We start from the raw sequence: 10,000 nt of genomic DNA, 5'->3' as shown, positions 1-10,000 counted from the left end.
TTAAAGTCAACTTCACGGCTAGACTGGACTTTGATCTCTGCTCTGGCTGGACCAAACGTCCAATCGCATCGCGGACAAAGGTCAGTGTGCTAACGGTTTTCTTTGTGCTTTACAACACTTGTATATGCGAGCTGGCATATGGTTAAGTGAGGTTGGGCATGCTGTTGGGTGGTGATTAACATATGGTAGTGCTCTTCTGGGCATATGTCTGTCTGTTGTTGGCATATGTTTATTAGCTGCTTGGCATATGCATGTAGAAGGGCAATGGTTGGCATTGACATCAGTTCACATAAACGTCCCAACACACAACTGAACTGACTGTGTTTGGTGGAGGTGTTATCAGGAACGCTACCTCTTTAGAAAGCCTACATCCCTCTCTCTCACTCAATCTCCCTTACACACACACACACACACACACACACACACACACACACACACACAGAATCCCCACTGCTTTAGTCACATAACCTCTCACATATTAAGAGTAAAAGGAGAAAGGTTTACACTGCATGCATTAGAAATGGAGCACACATACTGTACCCCCCCCCCCCCCCCCCCACACACACACACACACTGCATGCATTAGAAATGGAGCACACATACTGTACCCCCCCCCCACACACACACACACACACACACACACACACACTGCATGCATTAGAAATGGAGCACACATATGGAGCATCCCCCCCCCCCCCCACACACACACACACACACTGCATGCATTAGAAATGGAGCACACATACTGTACCCCCCCCCCCCCCCCCCCCCCCACCACACACACACACACACACACACACACACACTGCATGCATTAGAAATGGAGCACACACACTGTACCCCCCCCCCCCACACACACACACACACACAGCATGCATTAGAAATGGAGCACACATACTGTACCCCCCCCCCCACACACACACACACACACAGCATGCATTATAAATGGAGCACACATACTGTACCCCCACATATTTTGACCTTCAGCTTTGACATCTCAAGGGGCTTTTAGTGTTCGGAGGGCCAGTGTGGATGCTGCATTTGATCATCTAAATTCTATTCCTGGTCTCTTCTGTAGACTCAACAGGGTCAACACTAGTCCACCATCAGCACTACTCCTTTGGTGCGCTACTAGCCTGACGAGCCAGACCCACATTGAAATGTAGGGTCTGGGCACTCACCGTTTGCAGTGCTCAGTCCGAGGGGCGGGATAATCGGTTGTCTTTCAAATTCCCTCTGCACGCAATAGGACAGTGGCAGCGCTATGAGTCCCATGCGTTTCCTACCAGCGGAGCTAGTTGGCTAGTTCAAACTTTTGCCAACTTAAAAAAAGCTTAACTCGTGTCACACTGTTGGCCAACAGCAACATTCATCCTCTTTGTTTTCAAGTAGCAGGGAATTCAAGCCAGAACGTTGCAACTCTGCTATCAACCATTATGTTAAGCCCGCGACGTTAACGACTCTATACACGATTTGATTGGCCTGATAGACTGCCGCTAGGGTGTGTCTAGATTTCTAGGCTAGTGCACTACTCCTTTAAGTTATTTCACCATGAGGATCTGGTACGCTACTCCTTTAAGTTTTGATCCCTCCTCTCCCCTTTCCTTTCTCTCCACTCCACTCCTCTCTCTCCTCCCTCCTCTCTTCTACTCTCCTCTCCCTCCTCTCTTCTCCTCTCCTCCCTCCTCTCTCCTCTCTTCTCCTCTCTCTCCTCTCTCTCCTCCCTCCTCTCTTCTCCTCTCTCTCCTCTCCTCTCTCTCCTCTCTCTCTCTCCTCCCTCCTCCCTCCTCTCTTCTCCTCTCTCTCCTCTCTCTCCTCCCTCCTCTCTCCTCCCTCCTCTCTCCTCCCTCCTCTCTTCTCCTCTCTCTCCTCTCCTCTCCTCTCTCTCCTCCCTCCTCTCTCCTCCCTCCTCTCTCCTCTCTTCTCTTCTCTCTCTCCTCCCTCCTCTCTCCTCCCTCCTCTCTCTCCTCTCCTCTCCTCTCTCTCCTCCCTCCTCTCTCCTCCCTCCTCCCTCCTCTCTCCTCCCTCCTCTCTCCTCTCTTCTCCTCTCTTCTCCTCTCTCTCCTCTCCTCTCCTCTCTCTCCTCCCTCCTCTCTCCTCCCTCCTCTCTCCTCTCTCTCCTCCCTCCTCTCTCCTCTCTCTCCTCCCTCCTCTCTCCTCTCTCTCCTCCCTCCTCTCTCCTCTCTCTCCTCCCTCCTCCCTCCTCTCTCCTCTCTTCTCCTCTCTCTCCTCTCCTCTCTCTCCTCCCTCCTCTCTTCTCCTCTCTCTCCTCTCCTCTCCTCTCTCTCCTCCCTCCTCTCTCCTCCCTCCTCCCTCCTCTCTCCTCCCTCCTCTCTCCTCTCTTCTCCTCTCTTCTCCTCTCTCTCCTCTCCTCTCCTCTCTCTCCTCCCTCCTCTCTCCTCCCTCCTCTCTCCTCCCTCCTCTCTCCTCTCTCTCCTCTCCTCTCTCTCCTCCCTCCTCTCTCCTCCCTCCTCTCTCCTCTCCTACGGCTCCTAAGACTCTGCTGGTGTCTCGTCTCTCTCGTCCTCCTGCTGCGGCTGCTACCTCAGCGTGACTCACCTCTGTGAACCTGCCTGAAGCCCGAAGCCCCGTACATGAGGCAGTGCCTGGAGGCTGCCCTGGTAACAATCGCCGATGACAACAGGACTTGTTACTGTGCTGCCTGAAGCCACGATCAGGCCAGTCAGTTTTAATGGTCAACAGTTTCCATGGAGCCAGACAGGGCCCTTTCAGGCTTGAAGAAGCGCAGATGGCCAGTGGACGTGTGGAGCACCATGGGACAAGCGTGCGCTGTGAGCTGGGCAGCCTAAGGGACCGCCAGGGGTTTAGCTCTGGGTGTGTGTGTGTGCCAGGGGTTTAGCTCTGGGTGTGTGTGTGTGCCAGGGGTTTAGCTCTGGGTGTGTGTGTGTGCCAGGGGTTTAGCTCTGGGTGTGTGTGTGTGTGTGTGTGTGTACATCCGCATCATAATGAAAATCTGCCCTTTCTCCCTCTCTCTCATTTCCAGTCCAGTCATACTGTTGTTCTGTGTCCGTTTGCAGGGAAATCTGATTTAGAGGGATTGTCTCTCCTATAGTATGTGTGGCTGTGTAGCAGGACAGCGTCCACACACACGCACGCACACACGCACGCACGCACACACGCACGCACGCACGCACGCACGCACACACACACACACACACCACACACACACACACACACACACACACACACCACACACACACACACACACACACACACACACACACACACACACACACACACACACACACACCACACACATACACACAAGAGTCACGAAGAGCTTTATCCGCCTTAAGCTGTTCATCTAAAAATCTGCTGTGAGATTTAAAGGCCTGTCAGGGAGAGAGACCCCTGCAGGACAATATCACAGATGCAGGATGTGGCCCCAAGAGAGCCAGCGCGTCTCTCCGCGCCACCCACACATGACACCGGCTCCACGGAATAAAAACACTTTTCAAACAACTTCTGTTTTGCTGCTGGGACATGCTCATAAAGCTGTGTGTGTGTGTGTGTGTGTGTGTGTGTGTGTGTGTGTGTGCTCCTGCTTCTGCTCTGCTGCTGGGACATGCTCATAAAGCTGCTCCTGCATCTGTGATATTGAGTGCGACACTAAAAACCTACACTGGCGCTTTGAAAACAAGCAGCTTTGTGCGGCACAAAAGCTTTGTGCTTTTTAAGGGTTTAGCAGTGAGTACTGGTTAATACATTGCTTTCCTTTATTAAGCAGCTTCTCTTCGCCGTATTCACCTATGAAACAGAAACAGGGAGGTATTATTTAATATTCATTCATTCACTAGTGGAGAAATATTCAGAGGGAGCCTCGGAGACTTGGCTGGGTGGCTGCGATGGGTAAGCGGTCTTATTTATTGCTCCAGAAAATCTGGCGGGCGTATTGTGATTCTGCAGATCTGGAGATCCGGCGAGTGAACTGGGCGCTTAATAAGAACGTGTGGTCTTGGACACGCAGCTGGGGGACTGGGTGCGGAAAAGGATTTGTAAAAATGGGTGGCGGGTTGTTTTGCCTTTAAGCCTTCCTCTATATTTTGTTTCTGTAATGTCTGACTGTGCCATTGACTGTGCCGTTTGACTGTGCCTGGTTGAGTGAGATTTAGAGCTGAACACAAGGAGTTCACATGGTCTTCCTCCACCTCCTCTTCCTCCACCTCCTCTTCCTCCTCCACCTCCTCTTCCTCCACCCTCCTCTTCCTCCATCTTCCTCCACCTCCTCGTTCCTCCATCTTCCTCCACCCTACTCTTCCTCTTCTTACTCCTCCTCTTCCTCCACCCTCCTCTTCTTCCTCTTCCTCCACCCTCCTCTTCCTCCACCCTCCTCTTCCTCTTCTTACTAACCCTCTCCCTCCTCTTCCTCTTTCCTCCTCTTCCTCCACCCTCCTCTTCCTCTTCCTCCTCTTCCTCCACCCTCCTCTTCCTCTTCTTCCTCTTCCTCTCACCCTCCTCTTTTGCTGCGTCTCCGCTCTCTCATTCTTGCTACATCATATTTCTGACACTTTTATTGATGGTTCTGTTTTTCTTAGCCTACCACACAGTCCACCGTTTCAGAGTGCATGATGTGTTGTTTATGTCTGTGTGTATGTGTGTGTGTGTGTTTCTACTCCCACGGCCTGTGGAGGAGAGGCGCTTCAGAGAAGGGGGGGGGGGGGGGGGGGGGGGGTGTAATAAAAGCGGGTGCTCACAGGCGCTCTGCGGAGGTATTTATAGCTGTGGATTCTGGGAAAATGACAGCTGTGCCTGGCCCAGCAGTCTGTGGCAGCAGTGGCGCTGGTGGTGGCAGCAGGGGAGGAGCGGACAACCAGAGAGAAAGCAGAAAGCTCTCTCCTCTCTACCTCTCTATCCCTCTATCTCTCTCTACCTCTCTATCCCTCTATCTCTCTCTACCTCTCTATCCCCTCTCTCTCTAATCCCTCTATACCTCTCTATCCCTCTATCTCTCTCCCTCTATACCTCTCTATCCCTCTATCTCTCTCCCTCTATACCTCTCTATCTCCCTCTCTCTCTCTCCCCCTCTATACCTCTCTATCACTCTCCCTCTATCTCTCTCTCTCTCCCCCTCTATACCTTCTCTATCTCTCTCCCTCTATCTCTATCTCTCTCCCTCTCCCTCTCCCTCTCTCTCTTCCTCTATACCTCTCTATCTCTCTCTCCCTCTCCTCTATACCTCTCTATCTCTCCCTCTCTACCTCTCTCTCTCGACCTCTCTATCTCTCTCCCTCTCTATCTCTCTATCTCCTCTCTCTCTATACCTCTATATCACTCTCTCTATACCTCTCAATTCAATTCAATTTCAATTTTTTCAATTCAAGTGAGCTTTATTAGCATGACAAATATTTTTGCATTGCCAAAGCAGAACATTTAGACATACATTTACATAAAGAATGCTTGGAATACAGTACATGTGCAAATAGATACGCATCCAAGATTAACAAACTGGTGTGTGTGTGTGTCGTGTGTGTGCGTGTGCGTGTGCGTGTGCGTGTGTGCATGCGTGGCTGCGTGTATGTATGGTGTTTGTCTGTGTAATTATATAGATAGGGGCCATATAAAAGTAATAATTATTTAATTATTTAACCACTGTCCCTTGCCCTATGGCATTCTGTGACGTATTTGGCAGCAAGATTTGTCCCTGCTGTCCGAGTATGACTGCCATTATTTCTTGTTTTTTCTAGATTTCTGAACCCTGGGATTAGGCTTGTAAGCCTGTCAAAGTATGATTTACGTATAGTTGTATATTTCTCACAGTGAAGAAGAAAGTGCACCTCAGTCTCAACCTCACCTGTTACGCAGTGACCACATATTCTTTGCTCTCTTGGCAACCAGGATTTTCTCAGTCTGCCCCTTTTCTATGGCTAGACTGTGGTCACTGAGTCTGTATTTGGTCAGGATCTGTCTCTGCTTTATATCTCTAACAGTGAAGAGATATTCTTCAAATTGGTATTCCAGATTTTATTGGCCGGTAACATTCTAATGTACTTTGGTTTTTTCTCCTTTTGCCAATGTTCCAAATATTTTTCTTTAGATTCTTGAATGATCTTATTGGTGTTCAGTTTGAAAGCAGCACTTGTCTGAGAGAAGTTATTAATGTTTGTTAGGGGGAGATTAGTTAGTCTCAGTACAAGCTGACTCAGAGGACTCTTTTCATGGTTCAGATCTTGAGTTTTTACTGCATTAAAAATGCAGTGTGTCCAGTGGGGACTTGTTTGGAGATGCATCCAGAATTTGAGGGCTCTTTTTTGCATGTTGATGGCCAATGGGAATCTGCCTAGTTCTGCCCTGCATGCATTGTTTGGTGGTTTTTTTTGGATTTTTAATATCAATCTGCAGAACTCTGCCTGTAGGCTTTCTATAGGATGTTTGCCCCATCTAGTGTAGCTAAGCTCACTAAGTGGACCCCATTCCTCACTTCCGTACAGCGCAATGGGCTGGATTACACAGTCAAATATTTTGCACCAAATTTTATTGTATTGTATGTTTATGTTCCAGAAATGTCTTTTTATTGCATATAGGGCTCTGCAAGCTTTTTCTTTTAGAGCATTCACTGCCATGCTGAAACTCCCCGATGCAGTCATAATGAAGCCAAGGTAAGTGTACTGCATCGTGTGCTCTAGGGCAGGTGCTGCCTAGATTGAAATGGTATCTGTGTTCCTGACATCTGGGCTTCTTTTGGAAAATCATGATATTTGTCTTTTTTAGATTTACTGTCAGGGCCCAGTGCTGACAGTATTTCTCTAGCAGGTCCAGGTGCTGCTGCTAGCCCCCTGTGCAGTGGGAGACACCAGCACCAGGTCATCTGCATAGAGGAGGAATTTGATTTCTTTCTCATGTAGAGCAAGGCCAGGAGCTGTAGGCTGGTCCAACTGCACCGCTAACTCATTGATGTAGATATTGAACAGTGTTGGACTGAGGCTACAGGCTTTACAGGCCTTACTCCTCTTTTTTGAGTGAAGGATTCTATAATTCTGTCGCCAATTTTCACAGTGTTTTTGTTTTCAGAATACATTGTCTTTATTAACTGGTATACTTTACCCCCTACACCACTTTGTAAAAGTTTATAATATAATCCCTCATGCCAAATTGAATCAAATGATTTTTTGAAATCAACAAAACAAGCAAATATTTTTCCTTTTTTTGTTGGTTTACATGTTTAGTTATTAGGGTGTGTAGGGTGTAAATGTGGTCCGTAGTGCGGTAATTTGGGAGAAATCCGATTTGATTTTTGCTCAGGACGTTGTGCTCCATAAGGAAGGTTACAATTTGATCACTGAGAATAGTGTTAAACAACTTCCCCAGACTACTGTTCACACAAATGCCTCTGAAATTATTAGTGTCCAATTTATCTCCACTCTTGTATATGGGTGTAATAAATCCTTGGCTCCAGATGTCAGGAAAACAGCTCAAACTTAAGGTGAGGTTGAATAGTTTGAGCATTGCTCTTTGCAGCTCAGGGGTGCTGTTTTTAATAATTTCCCCTCTAATATTATCAGGGCCGCAGGATTTTTTATTTTTCAGCTTTTTCATTTTGGATTCAAGTTCAATTTGAGTGATTGGGAAATCAAGTGGATTTTGGTTGTCCTTGACTGCCTTTTCAAGAGATTGTAATTTTGTCTTGATCATTTTGTAATTAGAATTTAATTCTTGGGGCGTAATGTCTCTCTCCCTCTCCCTCTATCCCTCTCTATCTCTCCCTCTATACCTCTCTATCTCTCTCTCTATACCTCTCTATCTCTCTCTATATACCTCTCTATCTCTCTCTCCCTCTATACCTCTATCTCTCTCCCTCTATACCTTTCTATCTCTCCCTCTATACCTCTCTATCTCTCTCTCTATACCTCTCTATCTCTCCCTCTATACCTCTCTATCTCTCTCTCCCTCTATACCTCTATCTCTCTCCCTCTATACCTTTCTATCTCTCCCTCTATACCTCTATCTCTCCCTCTATACCTCTCTATCTCTCTCTCTATACCTCTCTATCTCTCCCTCGATACCTCTCTATCTCTCTCTCCCTCTATACCTCTCTATCTCTCCCTCTATCTCTCTCTATCTCTCCCTCTATACCTTTTCTATCTCTCCCTTTATACCTCTCTCTCTCTATACACTCTTTCTATATCCTCCTCTCTCTCTCTCCTTCTCTCTCTCCATCCCCCTTCTCTCATTTCAATTGAATTCAATTCATTGTGCTTTATTGGCATGACTGTTCAGGTTACCAAAGCAAAAACAAAACAAACAAACAAAAACATAGAATAATCAAAACAGAAGACAATAATAATAATTATACTAATAAATATAGCTGCAAGCAGCAATGAGGGGGCCAAGCAGAATAGGCCGGAGTAGCCACGGTGAGAAGATAGAACTCAGCAGACACCCGGGATCAACAGGGCTGAAACAGGGCTGAGTATTGCCACCGCCTCCGCCAGCCAGCCCCCCCCACCTAATCACCCCAGCCCGTCCTGCCCTGCCCTGCTCTTGCATGCACGCATTAGAATTAACTGGATGGAACATGTTGTCATCAGTTTCACATCAAAAAATAAAAGATTGATAAAACACATCAGCAACTACACATCAAAATGCAATATTGCTAATTGCAGCACCCCCTACAGGTCAAAGGTCACCAAATGTTTTGAGCGTCCTCCTAATGGGGTCATGAATATATGTAGTAAGTTTGGTTATGATACATGGCAGGGTTGCTGAGATATGAGCTCACTTCCTGTTTGGCGACTTCGCCACCAATTTCGATTGGCTGTTATGGGCGAATGCTTTTGTCAATTGTTCCAGATATATTGATAGGTTATGGTCTGAAGATGGTCTGTGCCAATGTTGGTGAAGATCAGATGAAATTTGCGACCTGTGATAACTGATGTTTTTGATTAAATCTCACATGGCGGCCGAATCAATTACGATGACATCACAAGTTGGCCTGGGTCGGCCTAAGGACCTCCAACAGTATTACCAGACACCACTAGTACATTTTAATTCTAAGCACAAGAGCAGCTACAGGCCAAAAGGCATGTTTCTTAATTACAGCGCCCCCTAGAGGTCAAAGGTCACCAGATTCCTTGAGCGTCCCCCTGATTGGGTCCTGAGTCCATGCACCAAGATTGGCTTTGATACATGCAAGGGTTGCTGAGATATGAGCTCACTTCCTGTTTGGCGGCTTTGCCGCAAGTTTTGATTGGCTGTTACAGCCGTATGCTACTGTCAATTGTTCCAAAAAGCAATGCACTGATAAAGCATGGTCTGAAGATGGTCTCTGCCAATTTTGGTGAGGATCCGCTGAAATTTGTGACCTGCGAAAACTTGTACGTGTTTTTGATTAAACCCAATATGGCGGCCGAATCAATGACGATGACATCACAAGTTGACTTGGGTCGGCCTAAGGACCTCCAACAGTATTACCAGACACAGGGAAGAAAAAGTAGGATAATAGAATAGTAAAATTGGTAGGAAGAAATAGAGATAAACAACAGTGGGTGGAATCACTGGCTTACGGTTGCATTTCGTCTTTTATGACAGGCTAGTACATATGTTCCAGCTGCTTTTATGACAGGCTAGTACATATTTTCCAGCTGCCAGTGCGATTTCTGGAATTTCGCCCAGGATATATTTTAGCTTACCCTCATTATTTTCATTTAAAATTTCAGGGCGTATGTTACTTGCTTTTGTATGGAAGGATTCTCTGAGGTCTGTGTAAAAATTGACATTCTGTTAGAAAATGTAGCTCAGTTTCTATTTTACATTCCTGTCAGTGGTGGCACAGGCTGGCTTCTCTTGGTAACCAGGTCTGTTTCCTTCTACCTGTTTCAATGTTCAGGTTGTGCTCGCTGAGTCTGTACATAGGCAATGTTTTGGACAATTTTGTGTCTTTGAGAGTTTTTAGATATGGGGCCAATTCATATTTGTGATTAATTGCAAGATAACATTCAAGTTTATGTTGGGTTTTCGTGATTTCTGTCCAATATGATATATA

At 46.9% G+C, this 10,000-nt stretch overlaps 1 protein-coding gene across 1 annotated transcript in view; it reads right to left on the bottom strand.

Moving 5' to 3' along the window:
- Window positions 1-10,000, bottom strand: part of cnksr2a (connector enhancer of kinase suppressor of Ras 2a) — a 136,616-nt gene that overhangs the window by 60,961 nt on the left and 65,655 nt on the right.

The sequence above is a fragment of the Alosa sapidissima genome, chromosome 17 (assembly GCF_018492685.1).
Source record: "Alosa sapidissima isolate fAloSap1 chromosome 17, fAloSap1.pri, whole genome shotgun sequence".
Taxonomy (NCBI): domain Eukaryota; kingdom Metazoa; phylum Chordata; class Actinopteri; order Clupeiformes; family Clupeidae; genus Alosa; species Alosa sapidissima.
The sequence above is the reverse complement of the archived record's forward strand: the minus strand, read 5'-3'. Positions and strand labels throughout refer to the sequence as shown.